Source organism: Rhamphochromis sp. 'chilingali' (assembly GCF_963969265.1).
Source record: "Rhamphochromis sp. 'chilingali' genome assembly, chromosome: 5".
In the NCBI taxonomy this organism is placed as follows: domain Eukaryota; kingdom Metazoa; phylum Chordata; class Actinopteri; order Cichliformes; family Cichlidae; genus Rhamphochromis; species Rhamphochromis sp. 'chilingali'.
Window position 1 is genome coordinate 25,709,754 of NC_137932.1, and position 25,713 is coordinate 25,735,466.

Consider the following 25,713-nt stretch of genomic DNA (forward strand, 5'->3'; position numbering starts at 1 on the left):
CCTGATATAGGGTGTTGATGTCATTAGACCACACCCCTTCTCATTACAGAGATGCACATCACCTAATATGCTTAATTGGTAGTAGGCTTTCGAGCCTATACAGCTTGGAGTAAGACAACATGCATGAAGAGGATGATGTGGACAAAATACTCATTTGCCTAATAATTCTGCACTCCCTGTACACTTCACAGAGCAGTCATTCAGAGAGGGGCGAGGCACGGTGCTTGATTAAAGCTCCTCATTTTCTTACGTTATCAGTGTCTCCCATTCCACCCTTTTTTCAACAGAATTATATTCTGGTTATAAAAACATTTCATTTCTTTCACATGTGGCCCTGCATGAAGTCATGAACGACTGCACAACACCTCTGACATGTAAGCAGACATGCATAAGTTTACTAGAGCTTTACTAAAGCATAGGGCCAAGGATGTACTCTAATGGAAGCAACCATTTCGATGAGAAAGTCCTCCACAATACACTACAAACGTAAATAAATCAGACAAAACTGGGTCCTGAATAAACAGTGTTTCCGATTTTCAGTCCTCTGTTGTGAGCCATATTTCTGGACACATGATGAGTCTAAGATGTTCTCTGATTTACAAGACGGTGTGGATAAAACCTCTGACAGCTGTGGACTGACACATGAGACTGTGTGGATGAGTGGAAGCACGGTGCTTAAGAAGATCGTCCAATAATGACAAGGTCACAGCATTGACCCTGTGATCGACAACTGTTTCCAAAGCATTTTAGGAGATAATCTTTAATGTGAGCACTTCTGTTGTGTTATTAAATAATAACCCTACATTTAATGTAAAAGTCCAGATTTAAAACCTTTTGTGTCACATAAGAACCCCAAACATGAAGTCAGGTAGGAGACACTCACTAATGTTGCCGACAGGGGTTAGCGTGGGATAGCTTGGAAAAAGGCACTAACTCGTGTGCATTGAAAAATTGAAGTTTTTAAGTCTGTTGATGCTGCACGAATGCAGCGCTCTCTGATCGGGGGCAGGTGTAACTTAATCTGAGGCCTGATATGTCACTCATGTGCTATGCAGCCCGCTAACAGTGTAAATACAGCTAATGGGCGTCCTTGCAGCAGTCTCAGCTGTTTGTTTGGTGAAACTTAAAGAGGTATTTTTAGGGTGTCCCCACTCATGTCCAGGGTCCAACAAGGGGAGACTCTGGGGCTATCACTTTATGAGCCATCAGCAATCTCAGAGATGCCTGAACCTCAACTTCGCTTCACAGCTGCAGCTCTCGCACACATCCACAACAGCATTTGTTGTAAACAAAGTGCCCGTTAATCGGGCGAGCTTGAAGCGCCTCCAAGTTAGCAGAGGTCACATTTGGATGAAAACACCAGAGCAGTTAGCAAACAGCCACCGGCTCGGGTTTCATATTGTAAAGATGTGTCCGGGAGTAAATATAGATCATACTGACAACTTCATGTGGTCTCTTGTTCATTAAATGGATTAGAAACAAACACCACAAGTGCTGTCATGCAAACACAAACCTGACAAAGTTGGGAGACTATGATTTACAAATGATTTGCAAATCTCAGAAACCAAAAAGACCATAGAAAACATATCAAATGTTTAAATGTACCATTTTGAAAAAAATTTTTAGAATTTAGAATTTTAAGGCAGCAACACATCTCAAAAAAGTTTCCAACTGTGCAGCATCCCGTCTTATTTTAACATTAGACTGCATACCTCTGTGAGCTGAGGAGAGTAGCTGTGGACTTTAACAGAGGAACGTTGTCCTGTTCTGGTCTGAGGAGGATTCTAGCTGCTCAGCAGTCCTGTTTCTGCTTTGTCCTGTTGTGGGTTTCATGATGCTCCAGATGTTCTCAGCTGGTTGAAGGTCTGGACTACCTGCAGACCAACTCAGCACCCGGACTTTTCTCTTACAAAGCCGTGCCGCTGGAATAGATGCAGTCTGTGGTTTGGCATCATCCTGCTGTAATATGCAGGCCTCCCTAAAATCGCACATCATCTGGATAGGAGCATGTGTTGCTCTAAAACCAGTATATACCGCTCAGCATTGATGCACCCCCGCCATAGCATCAGAGATGCAGGATTTTGAACTGCGCACTGATAACGAGGAGGATGATCCCTCTACTCTTTAGTTTGGAGGACCTGGTGTCTTTTTTGGGATCCTCTTGGGATCCTCTTTGCCTCAGTCCATTTTAACAAGCTTTGGTCCACAGGAACCGGCGCTGTTTCTCCATCACAGTCACAGTCAGTCTGGCTTCTTCACTGCATGATGGAGCTTTAACCTGCGTGTGTGTGAGCACCACACTGAGCAGTTCTCAGACGGTGATTCCTGAAGTGTTCCTGAGCCTGTGCACTGATCTCCTTCCAGAGTCATGTTTTTAATGCAGCGCTGCCTGAGGACCAAAGATCATGAATATCTATTATTGATTCTCAGTCTTGTTCTTCATGCACAGAGCTTTAACCCGCCCTAACCCCCACCAACTGCAGTTTTCTTGGCTGATTCCGAAAACACTTTTTTTAGATTTTGAATTAGTTTATGGACAGTGCATCTGCATATATGTTGGTCATTAGGCAAATGTACTGAAACCTGCAGTCAGCTGAGACTGAAGAAGCCACTTGGATGGATGATGAAATGTTCCTCCCACTGAAAACGTGACATCCAGATGAACTGAATCAACTTTCTGGGATTTCCTCACCTGGATGATGGAGCATGCATCAAGACTCTACTGGACAGGAGTGAAGCTGTTTTTGTGTGAACACTGCGTAAAATGTTTATGTGTAATATTTAAGTTTCCTTCTTTTCCACTCTAGCTCTAATTTTGGTTTCTTTAGTTTTGTGTGTGTTGCAGGGTGGATTAAGAATATAACAGTAACGACAAGAACACGTTTGTTTATGTGTGAAGCAGAGAGTATAATTTTTTCTTAGCTAAACTTCAAGGATAGATTAATAATTCCAAATGCTGATGAACCAGGAAGTCACATGAATCTTTTTGTGAAAAATTTGAATGCAGTCTTTCAAAGGCTGTTTGACCTGTTTGTGAAGCTCAGACTGCTGAACATAATATTTGAGTAGCTAATAATCACAGAGGTGACTGCTGATATTTCATCAGAAGCTAACTTTCTCGTCCACTGGCAGCAGTAGCCGTTGCCTCACAGATCTCTCACCACTTGCTCTGTTTTACGAGCTCAGCTGTGAAGAAATAATCCTGCGAAAAGTCCGTGGCTTCCTGCCAGCTGAGCTCACAAACCTCTGGATTCCCAATAAAACTCCATCCTTTACTATGTGGGATTCGGCTCATACTGAAGAGGCAAAGAAGTGTTTATTTGTGTAAGGCCTATCAATAATGCAAGGCCATTCACAGCACTTTATACAAGACATAAAAAGGATCACGGGGGTGTCATTAAAAGATGTATGGTTCTGGTCTCCTTTATAGAGAAAGATAAGTTATGATGAAATGAACACTGGAGCAGTATCATAAAAATCACTGAGGTGAGCTGCAGTTCCTCTGATGTCCACTAGAGGCTGGCCAGACAGGGAGTCGGTCTTCACAGACGATATGTTAAAATGTCCAACTATACAAATAAACACGTGAATGTGAATTATTGTGTGACTCATCCAGGGAAGGTTTTAAATTAGAGGTGTGTAATTTGAGAGACGATGTGACAACGATCCACACAGAGAGTTTTTCTGCAACACAGCGTTAACGTCACAGAAACCACGCAGACATTAAGTGTTTTACTAACATTACTAAAACAATATATCACACATGGGGTGATGTTATAGTATAACTTTGTATTACTTTTATTTGTTTTGTAATATTGTTATAATGGGGTCTTACCTGTTCATGTTAGTCTTACATGATCTGACATGTTTACTGAAAATTTCCTGAAAATTTTATTACTATTATTTTTGTTTTTGTTTTGACTCCCGCTGTTTTTATCCATTTGTTCATTTTACCCAGTGTGGTAAAGCCTTCGTTCTCTTGTATCTCTCTTGACCCCCTTTTCCATTAGTACCAACTTGGATCGACTCGCCATGTCAACAGCGTAATAAATGACTCGCCCTTTGTTACTTTGTCTGCGTGTGAGCCCTGGATTTGTTTCCTGTCCATCACACTTAATGACACAAAATTTGCTTGTAGGGTCTCAAAAATGATTGCAGTGTTGGTGGTGCATTAAAGGTAGTCATTAATATTTTAATGAAGTTCTTTGATTTCATTCTTCTCTTAGCATTGAAATGTTAACGACTGACGTCACAGTGGCTATGTCCACCTCTTATACACAGTCTGTGGTATGAACCCACTTTTCCCTGTGGGTAAAATTTCCTGCACTGCAGACTTGGCTCATGTTAGCCAGTCAAGTCGGGTGGGGTCACATGCACTCAAATGACCTCACAGTAACTCTGCTCCAATCAAAGTGCACTTTCTCTAATTTGCTGTCACGCATACAAAAATCCCCACATAAATTGACCGTGTAACACAAAAATCAAAGCACTAACTCAGCGTGTCATTCTCCGCTTCAGTCCATGGAAAATCACTGAGCAAGGCAGGCTGGGATAAAATGCTTGACTAATATCAGCCCATCAAGCTCTTGTGCTTATAATAGTGACACTTACAGTTGGTTTCAGCGCTGCTGCAGGCTCATATTACCTCCTTATTACCAGGCAGTCAAAGCCACATCAGAAATAGAACAATTATAAGCAGCACTCGACAGCCAGCACGTGCCCTTACAACCACATCCTTAATGCTGTTTCTATACCTTCCACATATCTGCTTAAATTAGCAACTTTCTTGCTTTGACCTTGTCCTGAAGTCACAGATATGACAAGCAAACGAGCAGCCAAGGTGAACTCATCTTAATGTTCATGGTTTTTGACACAGCCATTATTCAGCCTTAGTTCACTTTATTAATCAGCATCCATCATTTTAATCAGTGGGTGATTTTAAAAAATAATCTGTTGGACAAACTCTGATAAGGTTTTCTTGAGATGCCATATGGATGAATCTGATAGCATGAAGGGTCATTTTTTTACACTTAACACAGCAAATAAAAGACACAATAATCCAAACCTGCTCCAACATGGGAACAGCTATTCATGGATAACTTGGACTATGACAGAATACATGCACATCTGGGCAGTTCACTGAGGACACAGATGTTGCTGTTATGAAGGAACATTAATTCACTATGAATGCAAACTGTATCCTTACTTAATTTAAATTACAAGAATTTGTAGGTTTTTATAACGTTTTAAAGATTATTTTATTAACTGCTCACTGAGGAGTATAGCTTCATACACTTGTTTTATTTAATAATTTATACCTGGTTTTTCTAAGTTCAGACACGTTTGCATTTGCAAAGACAAAGACGCTTTGCAAATCTCAGCTTGCATAAAGTGAATCTTAAGTGTGTGGCTATACTGTCAAGTTCAGGTGACTGATCCTTCTTAAAACAGCACACTCAACCAGTGTGAGTAAAACTTATCTATATTTTTTCTTATGTAAGTATTTCAGTGTTTGAGTCGGTATAAAAAGAAAGATATTTGTTACCTGTTTTACTTGTTTTTATTGAAAGTATACTTATTTTCATACTTCAAGCCTGAAAAATTATTAACCAATGTTTCCTACACTTCTAAATTCCTACATAGACCCAGAGAATCCTACACAAATCTGCAGAAAAGGAGACACGTAAATTAACATATCTTCTTCTGCATCCTTTTCCTCTTATACATTTACTTTATGTAGTATTCATGTAGTATTTATGTAGTATATGTGATTTTACTGAATGTTGTGCTGCACACAGATGCATGTGTTCTTATTGTCTTGCCGTCTGTGAATTGTGGGACAAATAACATACAAACAGATGAGGGAAAAGTAATTTTGTCTAAAGTATGCACTGTAAATACTGAAAGGCTGACCTTTGGTTTCATCCCAGAATGACTAAATAGATTATGAAATAAGGTGTGTAAACAGACAGCTCAGCCCAAATACACTGAATATATTCACTGTTTTTGTGTGTTATTGAACAAAATATGGCCTTTTTAAATCACTAAATCTATCCTACCCTCATTTTTCCAGCTGAAAAATAAAGGAAATGTTCAGTTTTTACACCCAGCAGAACAGAGTAAAAGGTAATGTTTCTTAGATCGTCATGTTTTATCCATCCTCTCCATCGCTGCCTGCTGCCTTACATGGAGTCTTAAGGCCGCTCTGGTAAGTGAGCAGCAGAGCCACAAAGAAGCTGCTACAAAAATAGAAATCGTAAATGCAGCCCAGTTTAACCTGCTCGCTCCAGCCTGCTCACCCATCTAGGTGAGGCAGGAGCCACAGGCATCCTCTGCACACGCCTTCCTCTGGCTTTAGTAATTCATCCATTCATTTACAGCCGACAGCCCTCATCGGCAGTTCGGTTATCACAGAGCATCCATGACTTACTTTTATCTTTTATTCAGGAGTCAGGAGCAGAAGCATACTGTGTATTATGGAATATTATGAAAGCAAAGGAAGGATTTCACTAACATGTCTGCACAAGGTATATTCTACACCTGAAGACTGACTGTGGCTTAAATGTTTGTATCTGTAACTTTCACTGATGTAAACTCTACATGACGCAGATGTGTTCCTGAATCAAATCCAATATGTAAATTATTTTTTTCTATTTTCATTTTTTGTAAAAAGATCATGAAATGTTGTTTGCTCTCTGAGCAACAGAAACTCCAAACATGCGATTATCCTTGGGTTTTGAGCTTTGTTGAGTTTGTGGGTTTTGTAAATGTTTTTTTTTCATTTGTTTCCGGGTCCTTGGGTTTCTTTTCTTATTCATGACTGTGTCCTTTACATTGTTACGTTTGGTTTGCCTAGTTTACTCTTTCTGTCTCTCTGGTATTAGTTTGATATTGAAGTTGTCCGCATTTTCTCTCTGTTAAATTCTTGTTCCTGTTATGACATTATTAGTTTCCTGTTTGACTTTGATAGCTCTTTGTCACTGGTATCTTGTGTTTAGTATTAATTCATCTCCTGTATCACTGTCTTGATTGTTGTCACTGGTGACTTATCATCCAGCTGTTTCCAGTCTGTCTCTGGATCTATGTTTTGGGGCTTTCTTTGTTTTTTAACTCTGCTTTGCGTTTGGGTACAAATGTCCTACATGCTATCCGGTCGTTAAGTGATGACGTGACAAATCCTACTTCCGGGTCTAAAGTAGTCTGCGTTTAATATGGCTTTTGTGTTGTTAACATGTTTAATGTTATGTATTTTCTTCTATTTGATCTCAAAAAGCTCCTAAGACAGTCAGTGATCCCTGTTGACCTCCCTCGGCTTTTATTACCGCTAATCATTTATTTAAGCTCAGTTTTTAAAACCTTAGGATGTAGCTACAGCCCAGCCCATGCAGCAGTATATGAATGACTAACCTCGTATTGTGGATGGATTATCTCAGTTGTTCTCCTGGCTGAAGTTTGGTCCTTTTACAGCATCCTGCTATGTGATTACATTTGTTCCTGACCACCGAGAACACTCACGTTAACTTTTATCGAGTGGAAAAAAAGTTAGCTTTTTATATTATGCTAACATAGCTGTGTCGCTAGCGGTCATGTAGCACATCATTACATACCAGCTAGCCCAACTTCAGTAACCCTACAAACGTCACTGCTGTTTAGTTTCCTGTCTTCATTTATGCTGGAAGTGATAACAGAGCTGTACGTTTTAATTTGTTTCCAAAACCCCGCAGTCAGGACATGCTATATTGTATTTAGATAGAAGCTAGCGAAATAACTTCCTGCTAACTTCTAACTCCGTTAAATGTCATAAATTCCGTTTTCATGGATGCCTGGATGTTAAACTCAATTGTTACACCTGGTAGAGCAGAACGCTGATCATTTTATTAAAGATGAAAGACTTTAGACAGTTTTTCAACTCTCAGTAATGCCATAGTGATCGTTTGATATATGGACCTGCAGCGGAGTTTAGACCCAGACACGGCTAGTGACGTCAGACTTAACGACCGGATAGCATATAACATGATGTGTAAACATGGTAAAAGGATTTACCATGTAAAAAAAATGTATACGTTATTCAATGAGTAAACAGACACGCTGGCCCAAAGGACTCCAGGACCAGGAGCTCTAAGCTGGTCTGTACCTCGTATTTTTTTAATGTAAACGTAAATTACTCAAGATTTTATGTAGTTATTAACATAGCGTAAACTGTACTTTCACTCCCCAAACTTCCTTCCTTCCAATTACTATATAATGTGCTACTGCTTTATAACGGCAAAGCTTTATAACGTCAGCTGATAAAGGTGAGGAAGAATTGAAATTCTATTAACAACATGTCCAAGTGAAATCACGTAACCTTAGATAATTACGGTGGCCTTGCAAAGAGTCAGTTGTGAAATTAACAGACTATCGTTCTGATCATCTTCTGAGTTGAAGCAGCAGTTCATGAAAGGAGGAAATGATTGCACTGAACATAATCAAGGTAGTTATTCTTTTTAAACATATTTGTCAGAACCCTTTAATTATCATTAAAATGTTATGGTTTTTGGACAGCAGATTAGATTAAAAAAATATTTTGTTACCTAACAAATCTTCTCAGTCAGTTTCACTTTCCTCCTCCTCTTTTCCTCCTCTCTGGGAGCTTTTATCCACTTAATAATTCTGCTCAAGCTTAAATAGCTGAGATGCTCTCAGCTTCATGGAGAATTTAGTTTGTTTGCTGTAGTTTCACCATAAATGATCATACTGAAATCTAATCTCTTATTGCTTCTACCATAAAACTCCTAAATTAGGAGGTTTTAACCATCCAAATCCTGGTGCATTCTCGGACCTCGTCAGTCATCGAGGCTAAAATTCTTCGGGTTTATATGAGGCAGGTTTCCTCCCAGGAGTTTGTGCGTGAGCTCTAATCAGTGGTGACCAGTCCAGAGAGCTGACATCATCCCAACATGCAGTAGGCCAGCAGCCAAGTCCCACATGCCTTTCAAATGGACTGAGTATGAAGTCACTTGACTCATAAACTCTGAGAGGAGGAGGGGGGGGAGGGTGCGGGTGAAGTGAGAGCGAGGCAGGATATCACGAGGGTTTGAACGCTGCTCATTTTACGTCGCTTTAAATTTTTACAAGCCGTTTAGCTCCTGAGCGTTGACCAATCTCAAGTGGTTGGTGGTCAGCCCACCACATGCATGACTCGAGAAATGAGTCATGAGAGAGGAATAAGTTTGGACCGTATCATAAGACTCCCACCGCATCACAAACAGCCATACTGACTAAAGGGGACAGAGATTTATTAAGTATGCGTAAGGCTTCTCACATCAATGAATAAGATCTACATTTAAATAGAAAATCTGGGATAGGAGAACCTGAATAACTAAATCAACATTTAATGAGAGCCTTGAATTACTGATACCTGTTATCAGCCGGCTGAATGGCTGTTATCAGTCGTTATCAGTCTTTTGCCAGCATGTGGCTTCTTCAGCCAACGAGGAGGCCGTTATCACTTCATTCACTGGTAAGTGCAGAGCATAGAGTTACACACCATGGCTCATCCACTGGTTAGTGAAGTCCTGTTGTGAGCTTAAGCTGACGTTTCTTGCATCATTTTGTGTTTATTTTGAAACCATATGTGATGAACAGCAGTCCATCTCACTGTGAAACCCTTGACAATGAGCACAACCACAGTAATCCTCCAGTTTAACTTGAATAAAGACCCTTATTTACAAAAATAACCTCGTGTTTTATTCAGAAGCCTGGAAACTACCAGGAAAGTGTTTACTGAGGTAAATATGAGGGAGCACTGGGTCATTTTCCCACAGACTTCCACGATTTAAGCAGAAGTTTTTTATGCAAGTACTGGAGTCACCTCCTACTGGCCCCTAGAAAGAATGAAGATTTCAGTTGTTTGCAAATTAGTTTCAGACCCAGAAGTTACATCCATCTTTGTATGTTGCAGATCACACCGCTGTGTTACAGCATGTATAGAAAACCAATGCCCTGTGGATGAGAATGGACTGGGTTTTCCAGTACCATCCAAGTGGGAGGAAACCCTGGAGACAAACTATCTCATCTGGCCTGAGAATGGGTGGATGGGTGCATGGATGAATCGATGGATCTTTTAACTTATTTTAGGGTTCTCACCAGTTTTCTTTGGTTCTGCTGTTTTTAGGACTAATCTATTGAAGCAATCACTGTGTAAGGTGAATGAGGGGAACAAACTTGCTGGATTTCAGCACCCAAAGGAGTGTCAAAGAGGGGGATTTTACAGTGTGACAACCTGGGTCATAAGGAAGCATTTGCAGTAAATATTAAGGTTCAGATCACACATCAAATGCATCAAACAGACAAAGTCTCAGTCCAGATATTGGAGGACATTATGTCCCTACTTCAGGGTTTCTGAAAGAGTAAAAATAAATATGATTCAAACTTGGATAAGAGTGCAGTATGTCTACCTTGTAATATGATGGCAAATTCAAGGCTGAGCTCAGACAGCTTGCCACAACATCAACATCCCATCTTTCCCAGCGTGATCCATCTTGATGTTATCAGCTGTTTGATATGCCCTCCTCATTGCTACAGAAAAGTGTAGCCAAACAAATGCAGTGCTCGCCTCTGCTCCCTGTTATGCTGTCATGGGAACAGCAGTTGTTGTTATGAAACCAAACATGACGGCGGACGCTGGTCCCACACAGATTAGTGAGCTGAATTAGCAGAATGATCTCATAGTTCCTGTCTTATCAGTTGGCCTTGGGTTGCAAATGGAAGATACGGTCACACTGTTACAAGCTGAAGCTGAGAATTTAAAGGCTAATGTGACCAGAATCTGCAACGGTTTTAGAAATCAGTTATAGTTTTTCCTCATTTTTTTTTCTTGAATCCAAATTCAAGTCAAACATTTAATCAAGTTTTCACAACCACCAGGAGGGTATTTTAAAACAGCCAAAAAGAAATGAGGGATTAATCTTTTGCTTTAATTGTGTTTGCTTTGGATCTGCAAAGCGATTTTCACCTCTGATGTCCACCTATAAATGTACTGGAAACATTGGAGCTATTCCTAGAAGCAAATCTTTTCCATTATCTACGTTTGCTGAGTCAAACTTGGAAACATCAAGTTTTATTCACTTCACTTATCCAGATAACGGAGTAATCCTACCCTATGGCACGGAGCCCAGGCAGTAAGGATTTTGGGTACAAGTTTCTGATCTATCAAAGGATTATAATGGAGAATTACAAGATCTAATAATGCTTAGGGACTGATTAATTCCTCACAACTACAAGACATTAATAAGAAACACTAAATTTGTCATTTTCAGCTCTTTAAATCATTAAGGAGATACCTATAATCGACTGTTTGACCAGTTCTGGAAAATACTCAATTTATAAATTTCTTATTAACATATACAACTACTTTATTTGTCATTCAGCTGCATTTATAAATGTTTCGCACTGCTTAGAAACATAGCTTCATGCAAACTCTCACATCCCACCTCGTCGTCAGTGTATCAGTCCATGTTTGCTTGTGGTGTACCTCAAAACTCTTTTAGTTTTTTTTTTACCTCTTGGTGAAATCTTCCAGAAGCATCAAATGTATGTACCACTGTTATGTAAGGAACTAAGATCTATTTTGCAACACAAAGCACAATAACCCTGAAGCAGAAGTCAAAAACGTGATTTCTCAAAACTTTTTTCTGACTAGTTACTTTTTGATTTTGCACCAGATTATGACTGAGGAATCTCAGAAGAACCACCCCTTCTGAAACCCAAAGATTCCAGTTATTGGGAAATTAAAAGGAAAGAGACACAGAAGATGATGAAATGACACAATAAGAAGAAACTCTTGAGTTGTGAAAGCTGGGTTGAGATGAGATCTTTTTTATGAATTGCATGGTTCGAATGTTTGTTGGGATCCTGGTCATCATCAGCGCTGCGTTCACAAACCGTTACACCCAAACACATCCGCTCTTTCATCATAACAGTTTAGAGGAGACATATGTTGACCCATTTACAGTTTTTTCTGAATGCTTAAACCCTAACTGTGATTCCTGTAGCACAATCTCTAAAACTATTCAGACTTATAGCAAAACCACTCACTGAGTTTGCAAAACTAAAAGCACAAAAACTGCTTTGCACTCAGTTTGCAATTTTGTAACACACACTTTGCAAAACTGTAGGCACAATTCACTGCACAACACTCAATTACCAAATTTCCAACACACTCCTAGCAAAAGTATACACATGTATGGCTATCATTAACACTAATTTGCCAACTGTCTGGCACACTTTCACATGTGAAAACTTTTTTAGATAATCAGTTCACTTTGCAATCAGCCTAAGCACTATAATACAGGTAAGCTGTGTGTGCGGAGTACAATGGAGGGAGCAGAAAGAGTGAGAAGTAGAGGAAGCCGAGGAAGAGGACGTGGAGGTGAAGAAGTAGGATGAAGAGGACGACAAGGACAAGGAGGAGCAAGAGGAAGACGAGGAAGGGGGAGAGGAAGATGAGGAGGGGGGAGAGGAAGGGTAGGAAGAGTAAGAAATAGAATTGCTGATGACATCAGAGCTACAATAGTGGACCATGTAATCAACCGTGGAATGACCCTGAGGGTAGCTGGCCAATGGGTCCAGCCTAACTCGAGCCGCTACACTGTAGCAAGTACCATAGGGACATCTTGAAATGAGAATCGGTGAGTACAGTCACTTTGCACAAAGATTTGTAGCACTGCCATATGCCAATGAGAAACACACCAATACCATTGATGTAAAAATACTGAAATTGTTACTTTACAGAATTGCTAGATGACCAGATGCTGGGACAGAGGAAGCATGTTCACTGCAGACCAAGTAACCCATATAGTCATTATGGCGATTGCAAATAATCCTATACTTGGAAATAAACACTTGTGTTTGTTTTGATGTGTTTGAATAAACACCAGTACTTGAAGTTTGGATCCCTCTATGCTTATGGATCTATGACAGAAGTATGAGCTCAAACTGACATAGCCTACCTTGTGCACAGAGAAAGCAAAAGCCAGATGTGTTTTGTATTCATACCATCAGTGTGTAGTTGGCGCATTGTGTGCTTAGTAGATGATGGCTTGTGTGTACTGTTTGATACGGAAACACCATTTTTACGAAGGTGTGAAGAGTTAATCTAGCTGTGTTTGCTTTTGCAAGAGAACTACAATGTTTTGATTATTGGGTGACAGGTTTTCTTATTTGTGTGAAGAGTTTTGCAAAATTAGCCAATAGTTACAAAAAATGTGCTTAAGCAATCAGAAAAAACTGTAATATCCTGTTAGGATTTGAAACAACTGGTGCAAATCAAACATCTGGATCGCCACCAAACTCTAATCAGTGGTTTCATGTTGCAGATTATGTTTGATAATTTTGAAAAATAACGTGCTGACGGGTCAAGCAAACAATTTCCACATTCAAAAATTTAATTATGCTGCTTTTTATTCCCATCCGTTGGTTTTTGTTTGTTTTTTTGTTGTTGTTTTTTGCTGCCTGTATGCACACTTTTTAAAATAGCTAGCAAAGCAAAGGGAAGGTCCCAGGAGATCTGGGCAGGGTCGGAGTATGCTGAGTACAACAACAGAGAGGAGGTCGAGTTAAAGACCTTCTCTGTTTAATGTTCAGCTCTGAAACACATAAAAGCGGGAACATTTTTAAATAGAAGAAGAGACGTCTGATGTATAGTTCAATCCTCAAAGCAAAATCAGAACCAAAGCAAAACCATGAAATTAATCCAAAGGAAACATGTGAAGGTTTGTAGCCTGTGTCAGGTCCGGCTGTGCCCGAGGAGTCCAGTGCACAAACATTAAGGAGTAAAGGAACAATATATAAGCTTCTTATATAGTGCACATCGGTCCAGATTTCACAAATATGCAGACTTCATCTGATAATACATGATTAAAATATTTTCAGATGGTTTCCAATCTTCATTTTTTTTATGTGCAGAAACAAAATGTTAAAATACAGTACAATGTAAGATTTTAAAATGAAGGAATTTTTTGTATTCATTTTTTACTTTTTTCTGTTTTTTAATTTTGTTTTACCTGGAATTTTTTTTAGGGTTATTTTTATTTTATTTTTTTACATTTTTGTTAGCCACCAGAAAGAGTAAGATGAGCACCTTTTTCTTTCTGTTGTTAAGGTTTTACTAAACAAATACATTTTTGAGATTAAAACTCTCTTTTACGACAGTGTCCTGGGTCCAGGCAGTTCCACATAACCCACCATGTTTTATGCTACTGTGGGTTTATTCCTAAGAAGGTGCTACAGAAAATCTGTTTTCTTCCATTCAACCATTTTTCAAAACTGTTCATCCAGCTTGTCCTGGGTCTGCTCCGGGAGTAGGCCCCGGGGCAGACCCAGGACACGCTGGAGAGATTATATCTCTCGGCTGGCCTGGGAACGCCTTGGGGTTCCCCCAGATAACCTGGAGGAGGTGGCTGGGGAGAGGGAGGTCTGGGCCTCTCTGCTTAGGCTGCTGCCCCTTGGATAAAGCGAACGAAGATGGATGGATGGATGGATGTTCATCCAGCTTAGAGTCATTGAGGGTCATCTGTCAGCGCAAGGCTAACACAGACAAAACGTTCACACCAGCAACAAATTTAGAATCACTGGTTAAAATAATGCGTACGTCTTTGGACTGTGGGAGGAAGCACCCATAGCACCCATGTGTGTGCAGAAAGAACACTAACTCCACACAGCTGACTGAGCACTTTTGGCCACTCCCTTATTTTCCAAGGGGTCGCCACAGGGATGGATCCACATTACACCAATACAGGACTGCCCTTCCTTCCTCCCTCTATCCTGGTTTGATACTGCCACGTGTCCCGTGGTTTCTTTCTCCCACCAACTTATGTTCACTACTACACTACGGTATTGCGAAAATGCATCTTTTTCTCTCCGTTTTGACCTTCCGCCCACACTGAGACGCCGTTTTTTGTAAAGGAAAATGCAGCGTTTTGAAAACGCTCTCCAAAACGGATACATTTGAAAACGCCGTTTTCACTTCGCAGTGTGGACAGCGAACCTGGAGCCTTTTCGAAAACGATGACATTGACGGAGGGCATTATACAGCAGTTGTTTTGTTTGCTCTCAATTTTGACAGCCCTATTAAATATTAATATCTCTTTGTACATGCTCCAGATAGCTTTTCTTCAAATTCTTTAATTCTCACTTGCTTTTCCAACTTTGTACTTTTGTGTTACTCGCAGCAACAACTCCACCTCATTGTAAGTCCATTTAAAAAACTCGGTGCTTTTCCTCAACATTTTACCGCAATGTTTCAAAGAGCCGGAAAGTAAATAAACGGCAGACAGAAATGAGGCAGGTCGAATCGTCTTGCATTGCACGCATGCGCATGACTGGAGCGTAAGCGTTTTCAGCCGTTTCAATGTCCGAGAACGCTTACACAAACTCCTAAACACAAACTTAACAATGTAGTGTGTGCTGTACAGTGTAGCGAGGAATGCCCAGACCTCTACATTGGAGAGACCAAACAGCCACTTCACAAACGCATGGTACAACATAGAAGAGCCACCTCCACAGGACAAGACTCAGCTGTCCATCTGCATCTTAAGGACAAAGGTCACAAGAAGCAATTTATGTCCACAGTGAGCGACTATCTTTGAACAGAGGTGGTGGCTTAAGACACCAACTGTCTGCCATCTATAATACAGTTTTGAGATCCCTTCCCAGACGCCTTAACCCCCACATCCCGGGCCATCTGACCTCAGGAAAATCACATGATAGGGTGGGGCTAGGTTTCACCATGAGCTCACCCGAAACCTTGGCTGATTGTGACCTACTCATGTGATTAGGTAGAGGATCATTAGGGGATTGATTGTCCCTCTCGATGGGATACTCCCACAGGGCTTAAATCTGGGACTCTCCACCATTTGACCCTAGAACAGAAGAAGCTTCTTGGATGAGAGGTGAAACGTCTTCAAGCCACTTAAAGAAGTCCAGACGCTTTTCTTTCCAAGCTCCTTAGACTACGATGACCTGGATGACTGAGAGCCTTCACAGACATCTGCTGTTTTGTGCTCTAGTTTTGGAAATTAAAATTCCAGGATTTTCTCTCAATGTCATCCGGATGCGCTGGTGTGTTGTGTATGTACAGTTTTTTCCCTTTTTGTTTCACAAACCAACATGGAGGTGTTACACTACTGGGTCTGTGTAATTCTGGGTTAAGTTATATTATTTGATTTGTTGTTTTTCATGGGTTTGGTTCTCTTTAATTTTTTTTATGTGTGTTATATTTATAATTCCTAGTTTCTAGTTTTCTGTCTCTATGCCTTCCCTGTGTTCCATGTTTAGTTACTCTAGTCTCTGTGTTTCATGTTCCTAGTCAGTCGTGTCTCCATGTCACAGTGTCAAGTCTGCATCTTTGTGAAGGTTTCCTGTTTATTTTGATAGTTCCTTGTCCTGTGTTCAGTGCATTTGGTTTTGCTTCCTCCACGTCTCGTTATGTCAGATTAGTCCAAGCTCTGTTTTCCTCCTGTTTCCTATTCCCTCGTTACTCCGTTGTGAATTTAAGCCCTGTGTTTTCCTCTGTCTGTTGTTGTAATACTCTATGTGCTGTAAGTTTCTCCAGGTTTCTGGTTTCTATTATTCTTAGTTCCCTGCTCCTTGTTTCCAAGTGTTAAGTTCTTAGTTTCCATGTTCAGGGTTTTGGTTTTTGTAAGTTATTTTATGGAGGATTTTTCCCAACGAAAAAAGCTGCTGCTTTAAGTTTACATTCCAAGTACAAGTCCTGCATTTGGGTCCTTCATTCTGCCTACTGCACCTGACATGATGCAACCAGAATCCTAAAACACTGAAGCTACACAATAAGGGGTACTACACCAATGAGTGACATCACTATCGCTATGTGCATTTTTTATACAGTCAGTGCCAGTCAGACCAACAAGCCTGCACCACTGCTAAACACTTCTCACTGACTCTCAATGATTACAGTTTTTTCTGAATGCCTAAGCACATTTTTTGTAACTATTGGCTAATTTTGCAAACCTCTTCACACAAATAAGAAAACCTGTCACCCAATAATCAAAACATTGTAGTTCTCTTGCAAAAGCAAACACAGCTAGATTAACTCTTCACACCATCGTAAAAATGGTGTTTCCGTATCAAACAGTACACACAAGCCATCATCTACTTAGCACACAATGCGCCAACTGCACACTGATGGTATGAATACAAAACACATCTGGCTTTTGCTTTCTCTGTGCACAAGGTAGGCTATGTCAGTTTGAGCTCATACTTCTGTCATAGATCCATAAGCATAGAGGGATCCAAACTTCAAGTACTGGTGTTTATTCAAACACATCAAAACAAACACAAGTGTTTATTTCCAAGTATAGGATTATTTGCAATCGCCATAATGACTATATGGGTTACTTGGTCTGCAGTGAACATGCTTCCTCTGCCCCAGCATCTGGTCATCTAGCAATTCTGTAAAGTAACAATTTCCGTATTTTTACATCAATGGTATTGGTGTGTTTCTCATTGGCATATGGCAGTGCTACAAATCTTTGTGCGAAGTGACTGTACTCACCGATTCTCATTTCAAGATGTCCTTATGGTACTTGCTACAGTGTAGCGGCTCGAGTTAGGCTGGACCCATTGGCCAGCTACCCTCAGGGTCATTCCACGGTTGATTACATGGTCCACTATTGTAGCTCTGATGTCATCAGCAATTCTATTTCTTACTCTTCCTACCCTTCCTCTCCCCCCTCCTCGTCTTCCTCTCCCCCCTCCTCGTCTTCCTCTTGCTCCTCCTTGTCCTTGTCGTCCTCTTCATCCTACTTCTTCACCTCCACGTCCTCTTCCTCGGCCTCCTCTACTTCTCACTCTTTCTGCTCCCTCCATTGTACTCCGCACACACAGCTTACCTGTATTATAGTGCTTAGGCTGATTGCAAAGTGAACTAATTATCTAAAGAAGTTTTCACATGTGAAAGTGTGCCAGACAGTTGGCAAATTAGTGTTAATGATAGCCATACATGTGTATACTTTTGCTAGGAGTGTGTTGGAAATTTGGTAATTGAGTGTTGTGCAGTGAATTGTGCCTACAGTTTTGCAAAGTGTGTGTTACAAAATTGCAAACTGAGTGCAAAGCAGTTTTTGTGCTTTTAGTTTTGCAAACTCAGTGAGTGGTTTTGCTATAAGTCTGAATAGTTTTAGAGATTGTGCTACAGAAATCACAGTTAGGGTTTAAGCATTCAGAAAAAACTGTAAGTCAAAGTGTTTAAACAGACCAAATTACAGGAGACCATAGGGGTGGATGAGCAGGGTGCAGCACGAAGGTCCTGGGCAGGCTTGAACCAACCCAGCGGGGCTTTTCCCTCCACCAGAAGTAACATGCTATAATTCAAAAAACGTTTTACAATTACGTTCCCCTCATAATGATCCCATTACATCTCTGGAATACCATAAAACCATAACACAGTACATCTTTACTACTATTAGTGTAACACAAGTTTTCTTTCATTCAGGAAAACTAATGGCACTTGACTGCAGAGCATACTTGCACAAACGTTCATGTTTTCCATTCATTAGCTGCTTATAGATATTTCAGTCTGGACACAACAAACCTTGTGTGACTGAAAATTGTTTTCCTGCTGCAGCATCTCCGCCCAGCTGCTGTAGAAACTGTGTCGGAAAGAGCAGAGCTTGTCTCTCAGCTGAGCGGCGCTTAAGCACTCTGGTAAAACATCTATTAAATTAATGCCTCCTGATGTACTGCTTCCTGAAACCAGCCTTTACTGGGCTGTGAATAAGGGAGTCATAACTCACTGATTCACTGAGCGAGTGTCTCACAGACGATCCTTTCATGACTCAGTAACGACACACTCAGCGTGGCTCAGTGGGTGTCGCTCCATTCCAGTAACTCATTATTGAAGCCGTCACTATACATCTAAATGACGCCTGGAAGCATTTAACTGATCACACTTACACTTTAGTTCTGAAGGTTTTATTTTGGCCCCACTTCAGCCTTATTTAAAAGGTTGATAATTTCTCGTTTACACACAGCACCTACACAAAGCTGAGCCGAGTCTGCTTTTCCTTATTCTCTGTCATGTATCTCTTGCTCCAAATGAAGAAGTCAGCGTACAGCATGTTCAAGAAATCCCTGCAATCCCCTATGATGCCACAGGAAGTGGATATCCCTGATGATCCCATCTTAAATCCCTCTGTTTGCAAGAGACAGCCAATCAGAATCAAGTTGTCTCAAAGGGGGAAGAGCCAAAATGGCTTGTTACAGAAATGACATGAAATGAGAGGTTGTACTGAGGCCCAGTATGAAATAAATAAGGATTATTTTGAACTGTGAATCATACAAAGCTGCTCTAATAGATCCCAAGTGTAACAGCAGGACCTGGAAAGGAGATGATTAAGGTCACTTCGCTTTTGTTGCATTTAAGATCAATTTTGGCTGTATAATCTGTCAACCAATCAAATTCAAGAATTCGAGAGAGTTTAAGAAGCCCTGAGTCTTTTCAGTTTCAAAAACTCAGCTGACTAGCAAGGGGTGCCTCAGAACCTCAGGGACAATACGTGTCAGTGTAGGCCAGTCATTAACCAAACCCTGCTTTTTTAACTCAAGTGGGACCAAAAGGCACAAACTGAAAATCCTCCTGCACTAAGTAAGACTTGAAACTAGAGACGGAGACCATAAACTCATCAGGAAAGTGTTTACTAAGCTCACACAGAAACCAAGTTAAGGACAGATTTCTTTTTGCCATCAGAGGAGTCACCCCCTGCTGGCCTTTAAAAACCATGCAGGTTTATGCAGATTGTTGGCTTCATGCTCCAGAACCAGAAGTATGTTGGCATACTTTGGCATGCAGAGAGGAGCAGCCAGGGATCGAACCACCAACTTTCCAGTTAGCGGATGGCCTGCTCCTCCTCCTGATTGTTGACCATCAAATCACTATGTTGCAGGATTTTAGCTCCTCCCTGTGTTTAGGTGGAGACAACAGTCTTGTATTAAAGATGTACCACGCCAGTTTTGGAAGGTTAAAAGCATGGGGGTAGTATTAACCCGCAGGTTTCTCAGCCAAACAGCCAAACATCTGGTTTGGAGATTTTTGTTTTCTACTTTTTTTTCCCCCGACTTGCCATTTGACTTCTTTGCTACAACGTTAGGTTTGAAGATGGTGGTTTGAGTTAACATGCACCTCTTCACAACATTAACCCTGCACGAAAACCTAAGAGTTAGGATCAGTGACTGTGCCAGTCTTACTAATCCCATCCCTGAGTTTATAACATAGTGAGACCCTGGTGTTTGCTATGAAGACTATGGTTTCAGTCAGTGACACTACAGTCTGTTTCCTAGACTTTTTAAATACTCGAACACTTGTCCACCCAAGATTTAGTCACATCGCCATCTGTCATTTTTCTTTTCACTCTTTTCCTCTTTCAGTTCTCCATGGTGGACCATCAGGTATCATGGGTCATTCAGATGTTTTTGATCTCAATCTTTGTCTAGCAGCACCGTCATCCTTTTGTCCATTAAATACCTGAATTGTGTGGTTGGTTTGCAGTAGGTGTTTAGGTCCTACACAATCATTTTCACAACAGTTCTTTCTCAACTGTTGATGGTGCAAATCTACTACACTGTTTCTCTGTGCACACATCTGTCCCCTCTACTGTTCGGCCAGATTTCCCATCAGAGTCAAGGGTTGGGGGATGCAGGGTGTGGTATGCTGCACAAACTGAACTCTGAATGTTATTTGTGACACTTGAGCCTTTCTGTGTCTCTGTTTTGTAACTCCACACGCTTTCTATTTTTGCCAGCTTCGCGCAGACATCTACTGCATCATCTGCTTCTGTCATATTTTCCATTTCTAGGTTAAAGGATGTTGTTTGTTGAAGAGATTGTGCAGACAAATTTATGATTTGGGGGTTATATTAATAAATCTATTAGAAAAACCTGGCATGGGATAAGAGTACAGTTTTTCTTTGGACATTTATTAAAGTGATCCGTGTGGGAAACCAGAGCATGGCCTCCCACTCTCCTTTTAGAGTCTAGAATTTGCATCATGAATGTGCAGTATGTGATGAAATAATCAAGTTTGGAAAGGAAGGCCTTTAAACCCGTTAAATTGTAAACAAAAAACATTTTACCGCTTTCAGTAATTCTGAGTAAGTTTAATCATTCATCATGAATTATTTGGATATGCTTTAATTGATAAAACATTTACAGGTGAGGTAAAAGGTTCATGAAGAGGTTTATTAGCCTGTGAGCTCAAACCTGACCCCAACCTCATAAAAATGTGCTTCATATTTTTGTCTCTGAGGTCTTAAGGTAGTTGGAAATCCTGTTGATTTTTCAGTATTATAAAAGTCGCAAAGCAGCAAATGTTAATTAGTGACCATTTTAACTGGATTTACAGCAATGACCTTAAAATATTTTTGCCTAATAATAACTAATAATGTTATCATTTCTAAACTGAACGCACACACATCACACTTAGCTTAGATCACGTTTTTCACTCCATTACAGATCAAATCCACCGTCATGAGTCAGGCTTCCATAAATAGCTTGGTTTGAGTCACTGCTGATGTTTTGTTGACCCGTCCATCCACCCTGACCTCCTCCCTCAGCTGACTATTTGGTTCTGCAACGTCATTTGTATGACTGATGTTGCTGTGCATCGACAAGACACATTTTAAATATAACATTTCCACACTTCTGATTATTAGTATTTTTGATTATTTAGTGAATGAAGTTACAAGGAAGCAGAACACCAAGCTTGTCTGATTTTTTTCTGATGAAAAAACAGGAAATAATTCAGCTGCCAATAATATGGAACAACACTTCAAAACTACCTTAAGTAATTAGCTGATATAAACTACTGTAACAAATCTTTAATGTAAACTGCTTTATTTATTGAAATATCCTGATTTCTTTATTTTAATCATTATATTTGGACTCTGGATATTTATTTGTTGTGGAGTTTTTTTTAATTTCAAATAAACATTTTGATAACTTCTCATACTGTTTACTTGGTGATATAAAACCTATATTTATCTCAGTTTTTCTGTTAGCTGACATTTAATTTAGTTCAGATGATCTTGTCTGGATTTTTTTTTTCTTTAATAGCAGTTGTGATTCACCAACTCTTTATACAGATCTCTGTATCTTTGCATTTCTGAATATTTGAGGAAAAAGTATGTTTTTATATGATTGTCCTGTTTTTTGTATAATAACTGCAAACAATAAATAAATGCGCAAAAAAATTATAAATACTGTTTTGCTTCCATCAGTGTAAGGTGTTTCAGTAATGGTATACGCCAATATATTTTCAAAATTATCGGTCTATGATATTGGCATGTTGGCAAATATGATGGCACATACCCATTTCAGTAGTGGTCAGATGTTTTTCTAGATTTCTTTGTGGCAAATTAAAACAAATATATCAAAACAAGCCAGAAATCAGAGTTACAAACCTGGTAGCTCTTAGTGTCACAGCTGTTCGGTCCCAAAATGACTCCAGTCCTTATTAATACTTCACTTCTTCTCCAGCACTCACCACACCAGCGTGTCTGTCTTCTTTCCTTTAAATCTTAAATCCAGCCTTCACTGTGTCTCCTTTTCTGCCAAAGTTGGAGCATGGTGAAGCTTTGTCCTCTCCAAGTTTGGGCTGTATGCTCACTGGCCGAGAGAGTATGAGTGAGAACTGAAGACAGAGAGAGAGGGGAGGGGATCGTGCGAGGGCAGAGATGAGAATAAACAGACTCTTTCTCTGAGCTGAAATAAAATAAGTTCTCTTTTTGCCGCAGGATGTTCAGCCTCTCTCTTTACGCCTGCTTGTTCCCGGTCATCAGCACTGAGGCTCTGCTCTATATTTAACCCGTGCTCTCACTCTGTGTTAGCAGCTCAACTGACTGACGGACTGACTGAGGCTCGTCCAAACCCCCAACAGCTGAGCTATCAGCCCTGACCACACCTTCTCCTCCTCTCACAGCCAAAGGACTAGGTTTGGGTGCGTTTGGCTTGAGTTGTGGTTTGTTTTGTTTCACTCCAAAATATTTTTATTCTTAACAGCATGAAACCCAGATGTTCCTGCCCCTCTGTTAATGTGACATCACTGTACTTGAGTTGATCACTCAAAATTAAGTGGATTTAACTTGAATAAACAAGATCAGTAAACTTCTGGTATTCATGGTGAACTATCAGCTCTCAGATTTGCTTTGTTTTCATGTGTTTTTACCTTAAATAGTCAGTTTGTCTCATTCACTTCTTCCAAGCACTCCCCATCTTCTTTATTTCCTAACCCTAACCCTAAACTTGAACACACCATCTTCTCACCTTTCCCTAACCCTAACGAGTGTCTTTGACAATCATTTCTTTGACCTTCTCACCCCTTCTCTAACCTCAGTTTTATTCCCAACCTTTCTAATCCTCACACTTTTACTAAACTTGACCTCTTTTTTAATAATTTATGTAACGTTTAGCTTTTTAGACCCACTTTTGTCCTGCTCACATTGAATAATTCTGAATACAGAATTGCCCGACTGCTGCTAAATATAATTTTATTTATGTGAATATGTCTGTACACAAACACAAACATATATCATGTATTCTCTATTTAAACAAGTTAAACATTCAGAGCAGGAACTTGGTAATGCAACAGTGCCACCATCTCTAATCTGACTCCTAATTTTTAATCCTGACCCCCTGAAATTTATCCACAATCACTGACCCTAACCCCCATGAATCTAACCCCTAAACCTAGATCCAGCATCTTCCCATAATGCAGCGCTGCAGCCTCCTTGCTGAACGCTAGGCTAACTGGGAACATTCCCGCGTCAATCAAGTCAAACTTCTGTTATTGCGAAGCTAGCCGCTCACAATGGTGGAGAGAAAAGTTGATTCTGAAAGCAGAGCCTTTCAGCGACAATGGGTGACTGAATATATGTTTACAGACATTGCTGGTAAACCTGTGTGTCTTATTAGTGGAGCTAATGTGGCTGTAATTAAGGAATTTAATTTAAGACGGCACTAAGAGACAAAACGTCAGGATAAGCTGAAAAACCTAAATGCAGATCAGAAACTACAGAAGTAGAAGAGCTAAAGAAGAATCTGACATTTCAGCAGACGTTTTCCACCAGAGCAAAATCACAAAGTGAAGCTGTTGTGAAAGAAAATTTTATTGTAGCAGAGGAGACAGCCAAATCAGCCCGGTACCACTCTGAAGAGCTGCATGATGAAGCTGTGCGTTGTCTTGTGTCCAGACAAAACGCAGATTTTGGCAAATGTGAGCCTGAGGAGAAATACGATTGCTGATCGGGTTTGTGAGATGGCCACTGATTTAAGAACACAGTTGTGTGAAAGAAGCAAAAACTTTATTGCATACTCTCTTGCTGTGGATGAAAGTACAGACATGATGGACATTGCACAGCTGGCCATCTTCATCCGTGGAGAGGAAATATTGAACATTAAATCAATGCACGGGACAACGACAGGAAAAGAAACTGCCCAGGGACAAACTTGTTGGACTTACAACAGATGGAGCGCCGGTGTTGTGCGGTGAAATAAGCCACACAACACCGGCGCTCCATCTGCTAGTCAGCAGGATGCGAGTAAAGATGCAGGAGGAGAACTGTACCAGTGAGTTAACAGCATATCACTGCATCATACACCAGGAAAGGTAAAGTCCTAAAAATAGAGCATGTAATGATCACCGTAACGCAGACCGTAAATTTTATCTGAGCTAAAAGTTTAAATCACCGTCAATTTCAGTCTTTTGTGTGGGAAATAGATTCAGAGTTTGCCCACATTCCTTATCAGACAGAGGTCCGTTGGCTGAGTTGGGATAAAAATTCTCAATAAAGTTTTTGAGCTCAGCAAGGAAATCTGTCAGTTCATGGACATGGCATGTATGATGCAGTGAAGGCATTTCAAGTGAAGCTGTCACAAATGCACCAGTGCAACCTGCCTCACTTTCCCTGTTGCCAAGTAATGTTGAACCAAGTCAGCGGACTTTGCTGAACTGCACCTGTGCAGATTCAGATGGAGCTGCAGTGTAATGATACACTCAAAGTGGGCAAGTCCTCAGGTAAACAAGAGTAACTACCAATAAGAGTGGAGGATGTTGTTGATGCATTAGAGGGTTACCTAGGCAACCAGTGCCTGGAACGTCTGCAAAGTCATCTTTACCCCTAATCTTTAATCCTAATCTGTGTGTTTTAGGCTCTTCGTTCAGGTTCTATGTCCATGTGTAGGAAGAGTTGCTCTAATTTATAATACTGTTCCCGTGCTTTTAAGATGTGTTTCCATGTACCTCTAAATCAATGCATATCCAATCTGTGGGCACATGTATATGTTTATTTATACTACTTAATATTCTCATTGGTTACACAACTTAATCCCTAAGTAACCCCTGAACCTTAATGCTGAACACAAGCCCTACCTGGTAACCTTAAACTAACTCTAAGTTCTCAGAAAATGTGATTTTTCACAGTTTGAAATTTGCCCTTGAGAATCTTGTTAATAGGGTTACAAAAATTAGACCTTCTAACTAGCACACGTAAAAAACTATTAACATTTTTCCACCAAATATCCCTTTGTTCCCTTAAAGCTACGGGATATGACCAACATTAACGTAAGCAGACAAAACTTTAAAGGTCTGAGAATTTCTAAGAATCAATTTAAGACCTTTAACAGCCTTTTAAAGATGTGCATATGGAAAATATTTGAGTTCAT

The 25,713-nt window shown here is 40.2% G+C and overlaps 1 protein-coding gene across 1 annotated transcript in view; it reads right to left on the reverse strand.

Annotated features, from left to right (window-relative positions):
* The window catches only part of filip1b (filamin A interacting protein 1b), a 49,822-nt gene extending 26,938 nt beyond the window's left edge, over positions 1-22,884 (reverse strand). The window contains exon 1 of the mRNA XM_080882038.1: positions 22,455-22,884. The gene's annotated coding sequence lies outside the window, so the exon portion shown is untranslated. The remainder of the gene's footprint in view (positions 1-22,454) is intronic.
* Positions 22,885-25,713: the final 2,829 nt, after the last annotated feature.